Raw genomic sequence first — 15,393 nt, 5'->3', positions numbered from 1 at the left:
TCAGAATGGAGCATCATAGGTATATTCTATGATGGTCTCTCTGAACTATCCAAGATGTCATTGGATAGCTCTGCTGAGGATCTCTTCATCTGAAGAAGACGCCTGCAGAAGCTCAGGAACTCATTGAAATGGTTGCAAATAACCAATTCATGTACACTTCTGAAAGGAATCCTGTGAATAATGGGACAAATCAGAAGAAAGGAGTTCTTGAAATTGATACTCTGAATGCCATACAAGCTCAGAACAAAATATTGACTCAACAAGTCAATATGATTTTTCAGAGTCTGTCTGGAATGCAAGCAGCAACAGGCAGTACCAAAGAAGCTTCATCTAAAGAAGAAGCTTATGATCCTGAGAACCCAGCAATGGAAGAGGTGAATTACATGGGAGAACCCTATGGAAACACCTATAATCCTTCATGGAGAAATCATCCAAATCTCTCATGGAAGGATCAACAGAGACCTCAACAAGGTTTCAACAACAGTAATGGTGGAAGAAATAGGTTTAGCAATGGCAAACCTTTTCCACCATCTTCTCAGTAACAGACAGAGAATCCTAAGCAAACCCATTCTGACTTAGCAACCATTGTCTCTGATCTAATCAAAACCACTCAAAGTTTCATGACTGAAACAAGGTCCTCCATTAGAAATTTGGAGGTACAAGTGGGTCAGCTGAGTAAGAAAATTACTGAACTCCCTCCTAGTACTCTCCCAAGCAATACAGAAGAGAATCCAAAGAGAGAGTGCAAGGCCATAAACATGTCTCACATGGCAGAACCTGGAGAGGAGGAAGAGGCAGTGATATCCACTAAGGAAGACCTCAATGGACGTCCACTGACCTCCATGGAGTTCCCTGATGAAGAACCATGGGAATCTGAGGCTCACACAGAGACCATAGAGATTCTATTGAATTCACTTCTGCCATTCATGAGCTCTGATGAGTATTGTTTCTCTGAAGAGGATGAAGATGTCATTGAAGAGCAAGTTGCTAAGTACCTTGGAGCAATCATGAAGCTAAATACCAAGTTGTTTGGTAATGAGACAAGATCCTAGAAAGTTCTCAATACCTTGTACCATAGGCACCATGAACTTTGAGAAGGCTCTGTGTGACCTAGGGTCAAGTATAAACCTCATGCCTCTCTCTGTAATGGAGAAGCTAGGGATCATTGAGGTACAAGCTGCAAGAATCTCACTGGAGATGGCAGACAATTTAAAGAAATAGGCTTATGGACTTGTAGAGGATGTCTTGGTAAAGGTTGAAGGCCATTACATCCCCGCTGATTTCATAATCCTAGAGACTGGGAAGTGTATGGATGAATCCATCATCCTTGGCAGACCCTTCCTAGCCACAGCAAAAGCTGTAATTGATGTTGACAGAGGAGAATTGATCATTCAAGTGAATGAAGACTCCCTTGTGTATAAAGCTCAAGGATATCCCTCTGCAACCATGGAGAGGAAGCATGAAGAGCTTTTCTCAATACAGAGACAAACAGAGCCCCCACAGTCAAACTATAAGTTTGGTGTTGGGAGGCCACAACCAAACTTTAAGTTTGGTGTTGAACCCCCACATTCAAACTCTAAGTTTGGTGTTGGGAGGTTTCAACATTGCTCTGAACATCTGTGAGGCTCCATGAGAGCCACTGTCAAGGGATGCATTTTCCTCAACAAAACTATTGGGAGCAAATCAATACCTCCCTAGGAGAATTAAGTTCCAACATGGGACAACTAAGAGTGGAGCACCAAGAGCATTCCATCCTCCTCCATGAAATTAGAGAAGACCAAAGAACCATGAGAGAGGAGCAACAAAGGCAAGGAAGAGACATTGAGGAGCCCAAGCACTCCATAAGATCTTCAAGAGGAAGAACAAGCCGCCATCACTAAGGTGGACCCGTTCTTTAATTTCCTTGTTCTTTATTTTCTGTTTTTCGAAAATTATGCCTTATGTTTATTTAGATTTGTGTCTAAGTGTCTATGCCTTGAAGCTATGAAAATGAATCCATCACCATTCTTAAATGAAAAATGTTTTTAATTGAAAAAGAAAAAGAAGTGCATGAATTTCAAATTTTAAAATAGTTTAATTATTTTGATGTGGTGGCAATACTATTGTTTTTCTGAATGAATGCTTGAACAGTGTGATGAGCAGATAATTTATACGCTTTTTGGCATTGTTTTTAGTATGTTTTTAGTATATTTTAATTATTTTTTTATTATATTTTTATTAGTTTTTAAATAAAAATCACTCTTCTGGACTTTACTATGAGTTTGTGTATTTTTCTGTGATTTCAGGTATTTTCTGGCTGAAATTGAGGGACCTGAGCAAAAAATCTGATTCAGAGGCTGAAAAAGGACTGCAGATGCTGTTGGATTCTGACCTCCTTGCATTCGAAGTGGATTTTCTGGAGCTACAGAAGCCCAATTGGCACGCTCTCAATTGCGTTGGAAAGTAGACATCCTGGGCTTTCCAGCAATATATAATAGTTCATAATTTTCTCGAGATTTGATGGCCCAAACTGGCGTTCCAAGTCAGCTTAAGAATTCTGGCATTTGACTCCAAAACTGGCACAAAAGCTGGAGTTAAACGCCCAAACTGGCACAAAAGCTAGCGTTTAACTCCAAGAAAAGTCTCTACACATGAAAGCTTCAATGCTCAGCCCAAGCACACAGCAAGTGGGCCCGGAAGAAGATTTCTGCATTAATTACTTATTTCTGTAAACCCTAGGCTACTAGTTTTCTATAAATAGGATCTTTTGCTATTGTATTTTAAATAAATCTTTGACTCATACTTTTCATACACTTGATCACGTTTTGGGAGGCTGGCCTCACGGCCATGCCTAGACCTTATTCTTATGTATTTTCAACGGTGGAGTTTCTACACACCATAGATTAAGGTGTGGAGCTCTGCTGTTCTTCATGAATTAATACAATTACTATTGTTTTTCTATTCAACTCAAGTCTATTTCTTCTCCAAGATATTCATTCGCACCCAAGAACATGATGAATGTGATGATTATGTGACACTCATCACCATTCTCACCTATGAACGCGTGACTGACAATCACTTCCGTTCTACATGCAAACAAGCTTGAATGTGTATCTCTTGGGTTTTTAATCTACGATTGGACCCTTTGTGGTATAGGCTAGAATTATTGGCAGCCGTTCCTGAGATCCAGAATGTTTAAACCTTGTCTGTGGTATTCTGAGTAGGATCTGGAAAGGGATGGCTGTGACGAGCTTCAAACTCGCGATTGTTGGGCGTGTGACAGACGCAAAAGGATCAATGGATCCTATTCCGACATGATCGAGAACCATCAGATGATTAGCCATGCGGTGACAGCGCATTTGGAACGTTTTCACTGAGAGGACGGGAAGTAGCCATTGACAACGGTGATGCCCAACATAAAGCTTGCCATGGAAAGGAGTATGAACGATTGGAAGAAGGCAATAGGAAAGCAGAGGTTCAGGAGGAACAAAGCATCTTTATACGCTTATCTGAAATTCCAATCGAAGAATTACATAAGTATCTCTATCTTTATTTTATGTTTTATTTATCTTTTAATTATCAATTCTCCATCACCATCTGAATTCGCCTGACTGAGATTTACAAGGTGACCATAGCTTGCTTCAAGCCGACAGTCTCTGTGGGATCGACCCTTACTCACGTAAGGTTTATTACTTGGACGACCCAGTGCACTTGCTGGTTAGTTGTGCGGAGTTGTGACAACGTGTGATTCACGTTTAAGAGCCCCATGTCCGTTGGCGCTATTGTTGATGATCACAATTTCGTGCACCAAATTTTTGGCGCCGTTGCCGGGGATTGTTCGAGTTTGGACAACTGACGGTTCATCTTGTTGCTTAGATTAGGTACTTTTCAGAATTTTTAAGAATGAATTCTAGAGTTTCAAGGTGATGTTCTTAGCATTACAAAAGCTGATTGATTCTCATCAATTTAGCTGCTGAATGTAATGTCCTGCTGAAGCTTGGCCAAACATGTCTAATCTTTTTAGACTGAAGCTTTAGACTAACATTGCATGATTCCTGGAATTCTCATTAAAAGTTTTGATTCTCTTTATTTTCTTTTTCCATATAAGTTTCGAAAATCACAAAAAAATCTATAAAATCATAAAAATAAAAAATATTTTATGTTTCTTGTTTGAGTGTAGTATCAATTTTTAAGTTTGGTGTCAATTGCGTGACTTTCTTTTTCTTGCATTTTTTCGAATTTATACATATTGTTCTTCATTGATCTTCAAGTTGTTCTTGATGATTTCATTGCTCTGATCTTTAAATTCTCTTGTTTTGTGTGTTTTGTTGTTTCTCATATGCATTCTCAATTTGTTAGTGGCTCCTATATGAAAATTTTTAAGTTTGGTGTCCTGTATGCATTGTTTATTTGATCTTAGTTGCATTTTTTATTGTTTCTCATCATCAAAAATTCAAAAGTATTTTCAAAACTATGTCTTTTCAAGCTAATAATACAGAGAATTGAAAATTCAGAACATTCAGCAAAGGAATCAAACATAAAAAGCTGGGCATCCAAAACGCCCAGTGAAGAAGGAAAACTGGCGTTTAAACGCTAGCCAGGGTACCTGGCTGGGCGTTTAACACCCAAAAAGGTAGGATTTTGGGCATTAAACGCCAGAATGGATGCCATTCTGGGCGTTTAAGGCCAGGATGACACTAGAGGGAAGATTTTGTTTTTAATTTAGAATTTTTTTTCAAATCTTCATAATTTCTCAAAATCAAATCTTTTTCAAATCATATCTTTTCAATCATATCTCTTCAAAATCAATTTCTTTCCATTTTTTTATTTATTACTATTTTCGAAAATCCTTGTTATAATTAATAATTTACTTCAAAATTTTCTAGTTGTTACTTGCCTATTAAGAAAGGATCAAAAGTTTTAATTCTAGAATCATATCTTCTAATTTCTTGTTAGTCAAGTAAATCAACTTTAATTTTAAAACTTTCTCGTTTTAGTTTGATTTTCAATCATATCTTCTCAATCATATCTTTTCAATCACATCTTTTTCAAAATTAACTCTCAATTACATCTTTTTTATTTCTAATTTCAAAATCTTTTTAAAAAATCACTTAATTTCTTTCCTAATCTTAATTTTCAAAAATCTCAATCAATTTTTTTCAAATTTCTTTTAATTATTTCAAAAATTTTTTAATTAATTTTCAAAAATTCTTCTCCTCTTCTCACATCCTTCTATTTAAAGGACTAACACTCCTCCTCAAGGTACAATTCGAACTCCCTCCTTCTTTATATGCTCGAATTCTCTTCCATCTACCTCCTCCTTCTATTCTTCTTTTCCTCTGACACCTCAAGGAATCTCTATACTGTGACATAGAGGATTCCCTACTTTCTTGTTCTCTTCTCTTTCATATGAGCAGGAACAAAGATAAAGGCATACTTGTTCAAGCTGATCCTGAACCTGAAAGGACCTTGAAGAGAAAGCTAAGAGAAGCTAAAGAACATCTCTCTTTAGAGGGCCTAACAGAGCTTTTCAAGGAAGAAGAAACCATGGCAGCCGAAAAACGACAATGCCAACAATGCAAGGAAGGTGCTTGGTGACTTTACTGCACCTACTCCCGACTTCTATGTGAGAAGCATCTCAATCCCTGCCATTGGAGCAAACAACTTTGAGCTTAAGCCTCAACTAGTTTCTCTAATGCAACAGAATTGCAAGTTTCATGACTTCCATTAGAAGATCCTCATCAGTTCTTAGCTGAATTTTTGTAAATCTGTGACACTGTGAAGACCAATGGGGTTGACCCTGAAGTCTACAGACTTATGCTTTTTCCTTTTGCTGTAAGAGACAGAGCTAGGACATGGTTGGATTCACAATCTAAAGAAAGCCTGAACTCTTGGGAAAAGCTAGTCAATGCTTTCTTGGCAAAGTTCTTCCCACCTCAAAAATTGAGCAAGCTTAGAGTGGAAGTCCAAACCTTCAGACAGAAGGAAGGTGAATCCCTCTATGAAGCTTGGGAAAGATACAAGCAGTTAATCAGAAGATGTCCTTCTGACATGCTTTCTGAATGGAGCATCATAGGAATTTTCTATGATGGTCTGTCTGAACTATCCAAGACGTCATTGGATAGCTCTGCTGGAGGATCTCTTCATCTGAAGAAGACGCCTGCAGAAGCTCAGGAACTCATTGAAATGGTTGCAAATAACCAATTCACGTACACTTCTGAAAGGAGTCCTGTGAATAATGGGACAAATCAGAAGAAAGGAGTTCTTGAGATTGATACTCTGAATGCCATATTGGCTCAGAATAAAATATTGACCCAACAAGTTAATATGATTTCTCAGAATCTGTCTGAAATGCAAGCAGCAACAGGCAGTACTAAGGAAGCTTCCTCTGAAGAAGAAGCTTATGATCCTGAGAACCCAGCAATAGAGGAGGTGAATTACATGGGAGAACCCTATGGAAACACCTATAATCCCTCGTGGAGAAATCATCCAAATCTCTCATGGAAGGATCAACAGAGACCTTAACAAGGTTTCAACAACAACAATGGTGGAAGAAACAGGTTTAGCAATAGCAAGCCTTTTCCATCATCTTCTCAGCAACAAACAGAGAATTCTAAACAGAGCCACTCTGATTTAGCAACCATTGTCTCTGATCTAATCAAAACCACTCAAAGTTTCATGACTAAAACAAGATCCTCCATTAGAAATTTGGAGGCACAAGTGGGTCAGCTGAGTAAGAAAATCACTAAACTCCCTCCTAGTACTCTCCCAAGCAATACAGAAGAGAATCCAAAGAGAGAGTGCAAGGCCATAAACACGACCCACACGGCCGAACCTGGAGAGGAGGAAGAGGCAGTGATCTCCACTGAGGAAGACCTCAATGGACGTCCACTGACCTCCATGGAGTTCCCTAATAAGGAACCATGGGAATCTAAGGCTCAGACTGAAACCATAGAGATTCTATTAAATTTACTTTTGCCATTCATGAGCTCTGATGAGTATTCTTCCTCTGAAGAGGATGAAGATGTTACTGAAGAGCAAGTTGCTAAGTACCTTGGAGCAATCATGAAGCTAAATGCCAGGTTGTTTGGTAATGAGACTTGGGAGGATGAACCCCCCTTGCTCACCAAAGAACTGGATGACTTGACTAGGCAGAGATTACCTCAAAAGAGATAAGACCCTGGAAAATTCTCAATCCCTTGTACCATAGGCACCATGAACTTTGAGAAGGCTCTGTGTGACCTGGGATCAAGTATAAACCTTATGCCTCTCTCTGTAATGGAGAAGCTAGGGATCATTGAGGTACAAGCTGCAAGAATCTCACTGGAGATGGTAGACAATTCAAAGAAACAGGCTTATGGACTTGTAGAGGATGTCTTGGTAAAGGTTAAAGACCATTACATCCCTGCTGATTTCATAATCTTAGAAACTGAGAAGTGTATGGATGAATCCATCATCCTTGGTAGACCCTTCCTAGCCACAGCAAAAGTTGTGATTGATGTTGATAGAGGAGAAATGATCATTCAAGTGAATGAAGACTCCCTTGTGTTTAAAACTCAAGGATATCCCTCTGTCACCATGGAGAGGAAGCATGAAGAGCTTCTCTCAATACAGAGTCAAACAGAGCCCCCACATTCAAACTCTAAGTTTGGTGTTGGGAGGCCACAACCAAACTTTAAGTTTGGTGTTGAACCCCCACACACAAACTCTAAGTTTGGTGTTGGGAGGTTCCAACATTGCTCTGAACATCTGTGAGGCTCCATGAGAGCCATTGTCAAGCTATTGACATTAAAGAAGTGCTTGTTGGGAGGCAACCCAATCTTTAATTATCTATGTTAAATTTCTATTTTTTTTGTTATTTTATATTTTCTGTAGGTTGATGATCATGTGAAATCACAAAAACAATTGAAAAAGCAAAAACAAAATGAAAAATAGAACACCCTGGAGGAGAAACTTACTGGCATTTAAACGCCAGTAAGGGTAGCAGAATGGGCGTTAAACACCCAGTCTGGCACCATTCTGGGCTTTTTAACGCCAGAAATGGGCACCAGACTGGTGTTTAACGCCAGGAATGGGCAAGAAGCTGGTGTTAAACGCCAGAAATGGGCAGCAGCCTGGCGTTTAACGCCAGGATTGGCAGCAAGGGGCATTTTGCACGTCACATGGTGCAGGGATGAGAAATCCTTGACACCTCAGGATCTGTGGACCCCACAGGATCCCCACCTACCCTACCTCTCTCTCTTCTTCACCCATTCACCAATCACCTCAATACCTCTTCCCCCAAAAACCCCTTACCTATCAAATCCCATCATTCTCTTCACCACTCACATCCATCCTCCATAAAACCTCACCTACCTCACCATTCAAATTCAAACCACTTTCCCACCCAAACCCACCCATAATGGCCGAACCATACCCCCCTCTCCACTCCTATATAAACCCATATTCACTCCTTCATTTTCACACAACATACACACTACCCATCCCACTTGGCCGAAACACAAAGCCCCCTCCATCTCCTTTATTTCTTCTTCTACTCTCTTCTTTCTTCTTTTGCTCGAGGACGAGCAACTTTCTAAGTTTGGTGTGGTAAAAGCTAAAGCTTTTTTTTTGTTTTTCCATAACCATTAATGGCACCAAAGGCCGGAGAAACCTCAATAAAGAGGAAAGGGAAGGCAAAAGCTTCCACCTTCGAGTCATGGAAGATGGAGAGATTCCTCTCAAGGGTGCATCAAGACCACTTCTATGAAGTTGTGGCCAAGAAGAAAGTGATCCCTGAGGTACCTTTTAAGCTCAAAAAGAGCGAATATCTGGAGATCCGACATGAGATCCGAAGAAGAGGTTGGGAAGTTCTCACCAACCCCATTCAACAAAGTCGGAATCTTAATGGTTCAAGAGTTCTATGCCAATGCATGGATCACCAAGAATCATGATCAAAGTGTGAACCCGGACCCCAAGAATTGGCTAACAATGGTCCGAAGGAAATACTTGGACTTTAGTCCGCAAAATGTAAGGTTGGCATTTAATTTGCCTATGATGCAAGGAGATGCACACCCATACACTAGAAGGGTCAACTTTGATCAAATGTTGGACCAAGTCCTCATGGACATCTGTGAAGAGGGCGCTCAATGGAAGAGTGATTCAAGAGGAAAGCCGGTTCAACTAAGAAGGCATGACCTCAAGCCCGTGGCTAGGGGATGGTTAGAGTTTATCCAACGCTCAATCATTTCTACTAGCAACCGGTCTGAAGTTACTATAGACCGGGCTATCATGATTCATAACATCATGATTAGAGAGGAAGTAGAAGTTCATGAAGTCATATCCCAAGAACTATACAAGGTGGCGGACAAGTCCTCTACTATGGCAAGGTTAGCCTTCCCTCATCTCATCTGTCACCTCTGTAATTCAGCTGGAATTGACATAGAGGAAGACATCCTCATTGATGAGGACAAGCCCATCACTAAGAAAAGGATGGAGCAAGTGAGAGAACCTCACCAAGAGCATGAGGAAATCAACACCTCAAGTGAGATGCCTCAAGGGATGCATTTTCCTCCACAAAACTATTGGGAGCAAATCAACACCTCCCTATGAGAATTGAGTTCCAACATGGGACAACTAAGGGTGGAGCACCAAGAGAATTCCATCCTCCTCAATGAAATTAGGGAAGACCAAAGAACCATGAGAGAGGAGCAACAAAGGCAAGGAAGAGACATTGAGGAGCTCAAGCACTCCATAAGATCTTCAAGAGGAAGAACAAGCCGCCATCACTAAGGTGGACCCGTTCTTTAATTTCCTTGTTCTTTATTTTCCTGTTTTTCGAATTTTTATGCTTATGCTTATTTATGTTTGTGTCTTTATTACATGATCATTAGTGTCTAAGTGTCTATGCCTTAAAGCTATGAAAATGAATCCATCACCTTTCTTAAATGAAAAATGTTTTTAATTGAAAAAGAAAAAGAAGTGCATGAATTTCAAATTTTTTAAAACAGTTTAATTATTTTGATGTGGTGGCAATACTATTGTTTTTCTGAATGAATGCTTGAACAGTGCATATTTTTGAATTTGTTGTTTAAAGAATGTTAAAATTGTTGGCTCTTGAAAGAATGATGGGAAAAGAAGAAATGTTGTTGATAATCTGAAAAATCATAAAAATGATTCTTGAAGCTAGAAAACGAAGTGAATAGCAAATCTTGCAGAAAAAAAAGAGAGAAAATAAAAAGAAAGAAAAAGAAAAGCAAGCAGAAAAAGCCAATACCCCTTTAAACCAAAAGGCAAGGGTGATAAAAAGGATCCAAGGCTTTGAGCATCAGTGGATAGGAGGGCCCACAGGAATAAAATCCTGGCCTAAGCGGCTAAACCAAGCTGTCCCTAACCATGTGCTTGTGGCGTGAAGGTGTCAAGTGAAAACTTGAGACTGAGCGGTTAAAGTCGAGGTCCAAAGCAAAAAGAAGAGTGTGCTTAAGAACCCTGGACACCTCTAATTGGGGACTCTAGCAAAGCTGAGTCACAATCTGAAAAGGTTCACCCAGTTATGTGTCTGTGGCACTTATGTATCCGGTGGTAATTCTGGAAAACAAAGTGCTTAGGGCCACGACGAAGACTCATAAAGTAGCTGTGTTCAAGAATCAACATACTTAACTAGGAGAATCAATAAAACTATCTGGATTCTGAGTTCCTATAGATGCCAATCATTCTGAACTTCAAGGAATAAAGTGATATGTCAAAACTGTTCAGAAGTAAAAAGCTAAAAGCCCCTCTCATCTAATTAATACTGATCTTCATAGATGTTTTTGGAATTCATTGTATATTCTCTTCTTTTTATCCTATTTGATTTTCAGTTGCTTGGGGACAAGAAACAATTTAAGTTTGGTGTTGTGATGAGCGGATAATTTATACGCATTTTGGCATTATTTTTAGTATGTTTTTAGTATATTTTAATTAGTTTTTATTATATTTTTATTAGTTTTTAAATAAAAATCACTCTTCTGGAATTTACTATAAGTTTGTGTGTTTTTCTGTGATTTCAGGTATTTTCTGGCTGAAATTGAGGGACCTGAGCAAAAATCTGATTCAGAGGCTGAAAAAGGACTGCAGATGCTGTTGGATTCTGACCTCCCTGCACTCAAAGTGTATTTTCTGGAGCTACAGAAGCCTAATTGGCGCGCTCTCAATTGCGTTGGAAAGAAGACATCCTGAGCTTTCCAGCAATATGTAATAGTATATACTTTGTTTGAGATTTGATAGCCCAAACCGGCGTTCCAAGTCAGCTCAAGAATTCTGGCATTTAACTCCAAAACTGGCACAAAAGCTGGAGTTAAACGCCCAAACTGGCACAAAAGCTGGCGTTTAACTCCAAGAAAAGTCTCTACACATGAAAGCTTCAATGCTCAGCCCAAGCACACACCAAGTGGGCCTGGAAGAAGATTTCTGCATTAATTACTTACTTTTGTAAACCCTAGGCTACTAGTTTTCTATAAATAGGACCTTTTGCTATTGTATTTTAAATAAATCTTTGACTTATACTTTTCATACACTTGATCACGTTTTGGGAGGCTGGCCTCACGGCCATGCCTAGACCTTGCTCTTATGTATTTTCAACGGTGGAGTTTCTACACACCATAGATTAAGGTGTGGAGCTCTGCTGTTCTTCATGAATTAATACAATTACTATTGTTTTTCTATTCAACTCAAGTCTATTTCTTCTCCAAGATATTTATTCACACCCAAGAACATGATGAATGTGATGATTATGTGACACTCATCACCATTCTCACCTATGAACGCGTGACTGACAACCACTTCCGTTCTACATGCAAACAAGCTTGAATGTGTATCTCTTGGGTTTCTAATCTAAGATTGGAACCTTCGTGGTATAGGCTAGAATTATTGGCAGCCATTCCTGAGATCCGAAATGTCTAAACCTTGTCTGTGGTATTCTGAGTAGGATCTGGGAAGGGATGGATGTGACGAGCTTCAAACTCGCGATTGTTGGGCGTGTGACAGACGCAAAAGGATCAACGGATCCTATTCCGACATGATCGAGAACCGACAGATGATTAGCTGTACGGTGACAGCGCATTTGGAACGTTTTCACTGAGAGGTCGGGAAGTAGCCATTGACAACGGTGATGCCCAACATAAAGCTTGCCATGGAAAGGTGTATGAACGATTGGAAGAAGGCAATAGGAAAGCAGAGGTTCAGGAGGAACAAAGCATCTTCATACGCTTATCTGAAATTCTAACCGAAGAATTACATAAATATCTCTATCTTTATTTTATGTTTTATTTATCTTTTAATTATCAATTCTCCATCACCATCTGAATTCGCCTGACTGAGATTTACAAGGTGACCATAGCTTGCTTCAAGCCGACAGTCTCCATGCGATCGACCTTTACTCACGTAAGTTTTATTACTTGGATGACCCAGTGCATTTGCTGGTTAGTTGTGCGGAGTTGTGACAAAGTGTGATTCACGTTTAAGAGCCCCAAGTCCTTTGGCGCCATTGTTAATGATCACAATTTCGCGCACCATAGTGCATATTTTTTAATTTGATTGTTTATGAATGTTAAAATTGTTGGCTCTTGAAATTATGATGGAAAAGGAGAAATGTTATTTGATAATCTGAAAAATCATAAAATTGATTCTTGAAGCAAGAAAAAGCAGTGAAAAGCTTGCAGAAAAAAAAAAGAGAGAGAAAAGAAAAAAGAAAGAAAGAAAAAAAAGAAAAGCAAGCAAAAAAAGCCAATACCCCTTTAAACCAAAAGGCAAGGGTAAAATAGAAAGGATCCAAGGCTTTGAGCATCAGTGGATAGGAGGGCCCACAGGAATAAAATCCTGGCCTAAGTGGCTAAACCAAGCTGTCCCTAACCATGTGCTTGTGGCGTGAAGGTGTCAAGTGAAAACTTGAGACTGAGCGGTTAAAGTCGTGGTCCAAAAGCAAAAAGAGTATGCTTAAGAGCTCTGGACACCTCTAATTGGGGACTCTAGCAAAGCTGAGTCACAATCTGAAAAGGTTCACCCAGTTATGTGTTTGTGGCATTTATGTATCCGGTGGTAATACTGGAAAACAAAATGCTTTGGGTCATGGCCAAGACTCATAAAGTAGTTGTGTTCAAGAATCAACATACTTAACCAGGAGAATCAATAACACTATCTGGATTCTGAGTTCCTATAGATGCCAATCATTCTGAACTTCAAGGGATAAAGTGATATGCAAAAACTGTTCAGAAGCAAAAAGCTAAAAGCCCTGCTCATCTAATTAATACTGATCTTCATAGATGTTCTTGGAATTCTTTGTACATTCTATTCTTTTTATCCTATATGATTTTCAGTTGCTTGGGGACAAGCAACAATTTAAGTTTGGTGTTGTGATGAGCGGATAATTTATATGCTTTTTGGCATTGTTTTTAGTATGTTTTTAGTATATTTTAGTTAGTCTTTTTATATTTTTATTAGTTTTTAAATAAAATTCACTTTTATGGACTTTTCTATGAGTTTGTGTGTTTTTCTGTGATTTCAGGTATTTTCTGGCTGAAATTGAGGGACCTGAGCAAAAAATCTAATTAAGAGGCTGAAAAAGGACTGCAGATGCTGTTGGATTCTGACCTCCTTGCATTCGAAGTAGATTTTATGGAGCTACAGAAGCCCAATTGGCACTCTCTCAATTGCGTTGGAAAGTAGACATCCTGGACTTTCCAGCAAAATATAATAGTCCATACTTTGCCCGAGATTTGATGGCCCAAACAGGCGTTCCAAGTCAGCTCAAGAATTTTGGAGTTAAACGCCCAAACTGGCACAAAAGCTGGCGTTTAACTCCAAGAAAAGTCTCTATACATAGAAGCTTCAATGCTCAGCCCAAGCACACACCAAGTGGGCCCGGAAGCAGATTTCTGCATTAATTACTAATTTCTGTAAACCCTAGGCTACTAGTTCTCTATAAATAGGACCTTATACTATTGTAACTTAGACACATATCTTTGGACGTTTAGTCCCTAGACCTTGGAGGCTGGCCATTCGGCCATGCTTACACCATTATCACTTTTTGTATTTTCAACGGTGGAGTTTCTACACACCATAGATTAAGGTGTGGAGCTCTGCTGTTCTTCATGAATTAATACAAAGTACTATTGTTTTTCTCTTCAACTCAAGTCTATTTCTTCTCCAAGATATTCATTCGCACCCAAGAACATGATGAATGTGATGATTATGTGACACTCATCACCATTCTCACCTATGAACGCGTGACTGACAACCACTTCCGTTCTACATGCAAACAAGCTTGAATGTGTATCTCTTGGGTTTCTAATCTAAGATTAGAACCTTCGTGGTATAGGCTAGAATTATTGGCGGCCATTCCTGAGATCCGAAAGGTCTAAACCTTGTCTGTGGTATTCTGAGTAGGATCTGGGAAGGGAGGACTGTGACGAGCTTCAAACTCGCGATTGTTGGGCGTGTGACAGATGCAAAAGGATCAATAGATCCTATTCCAACATTATCGAGAACCGACAGATGATTAGCCGTGCCGTGACAGCGTGCGTAGAACATTTTCACTGAGAGGACGGGAAGTAGCCATTGACAACGGTGATGCCCAACATAAAGCTTCCCATGGAAAGGAGTATGAATGATGGGAAGAAGGCAATAGGAAAGCAGAGGTTCAGGAGGAACAAAGCATCTTCGTACGCTTATCTAAAATTCCAACCAAAGAATTACATAAGTATCTCTATCTTTATTTTATGTTTTATTTAATTATCAATTCTCCATCACCATCTGAATCCGCCTGACTGAGATTTACAAGGTGACCATAGCTTGCTTCAAGCTGACAGTCTCCGTGGGATCGACCCTTACTCACGTAAGGTATTACTTGGACGACCCAGTGCACTTGCTGGTTAGTTGTGCGGAATTGTGACAAAGTGTGATTCACGTTTAAGAGCTCCAAGTCCTTTGGTGCCATTATTGATGATCACAATTTCGTGCACCACCAAGCAAAAACTCAAATTCAAAGAAATATCCCTATTTAATGCACAAATTGTATAAACAACCTAGCAAGCAAGGCCAAATATACTCAAGAGTAAAGAGGCTACCTACAATGGAACTCAATTCATTCATTCATTATATCTACAAGAGAATGGAAAGAGTTTACCATGGTGGGGTGTCTCCCACCAAGCACTTTTAGTTTATGTCCTTAAGTTGGACATTTGGGAGGCTCCTTGTCAAGGTGGCTTATGCTTGTGTTCATCCTTGAACCTCTAAGAATGCTTGCTCTTTAATTGGTTGTTAGAATTTCCAACCATCTTCATCAAGCTTGGGAGAAGTTCTTCCCAAGATATGAGCTCCCAAAATTGGTCTTCATGTTGTGATCCGGGATCCCATATCTTATTCTCACACCCATCTTCTAGTTGATTGATGAGCGGATAA

General features: G+C 39.5%; 1 non-coding gene across 1 annotated transcript; it reads right to left on the bottom strand.

The window, feature by feature from the left end:
• Positions 1 to 5,928: 5,928 nt before the first annotated feature.
• On the bottom strand, positions 5,929 to 6,036 carry LOC112780605 (small nucleolar RNA R71). Its single transcript, XR_003191429.1, has one exon. It is a non-coding gene; the product is annotated as a small nucleolar RNA R71 (small nucleolar RNA).
• Between the last annotated feature and the right edge of the window lie 9,357 nt (positions 6,037 to 15,393).

Source organism: Arachis hypogaea, chromosome 19, assembly GCF_003086295.3.
Source record: "Arachis hypogaea cultivar Tifrunner chromosome 19, arahy.Tifrunner.gnm2.J5K5, whole genome shotgun sequence".
Taxonomy (NCBI): domain Eukaryota; kingdom Viridiplantae; phylum Streptophyta; class Magnoliopsida; order Fabales; family Fabaceae; genus Arachis; species Arachis hypogaea.
The sequence above is the reverse complement of the archived record's forward strand: the minus strand, read 5'-3'. Positions and strand labels throughout refer to the sequence as shown.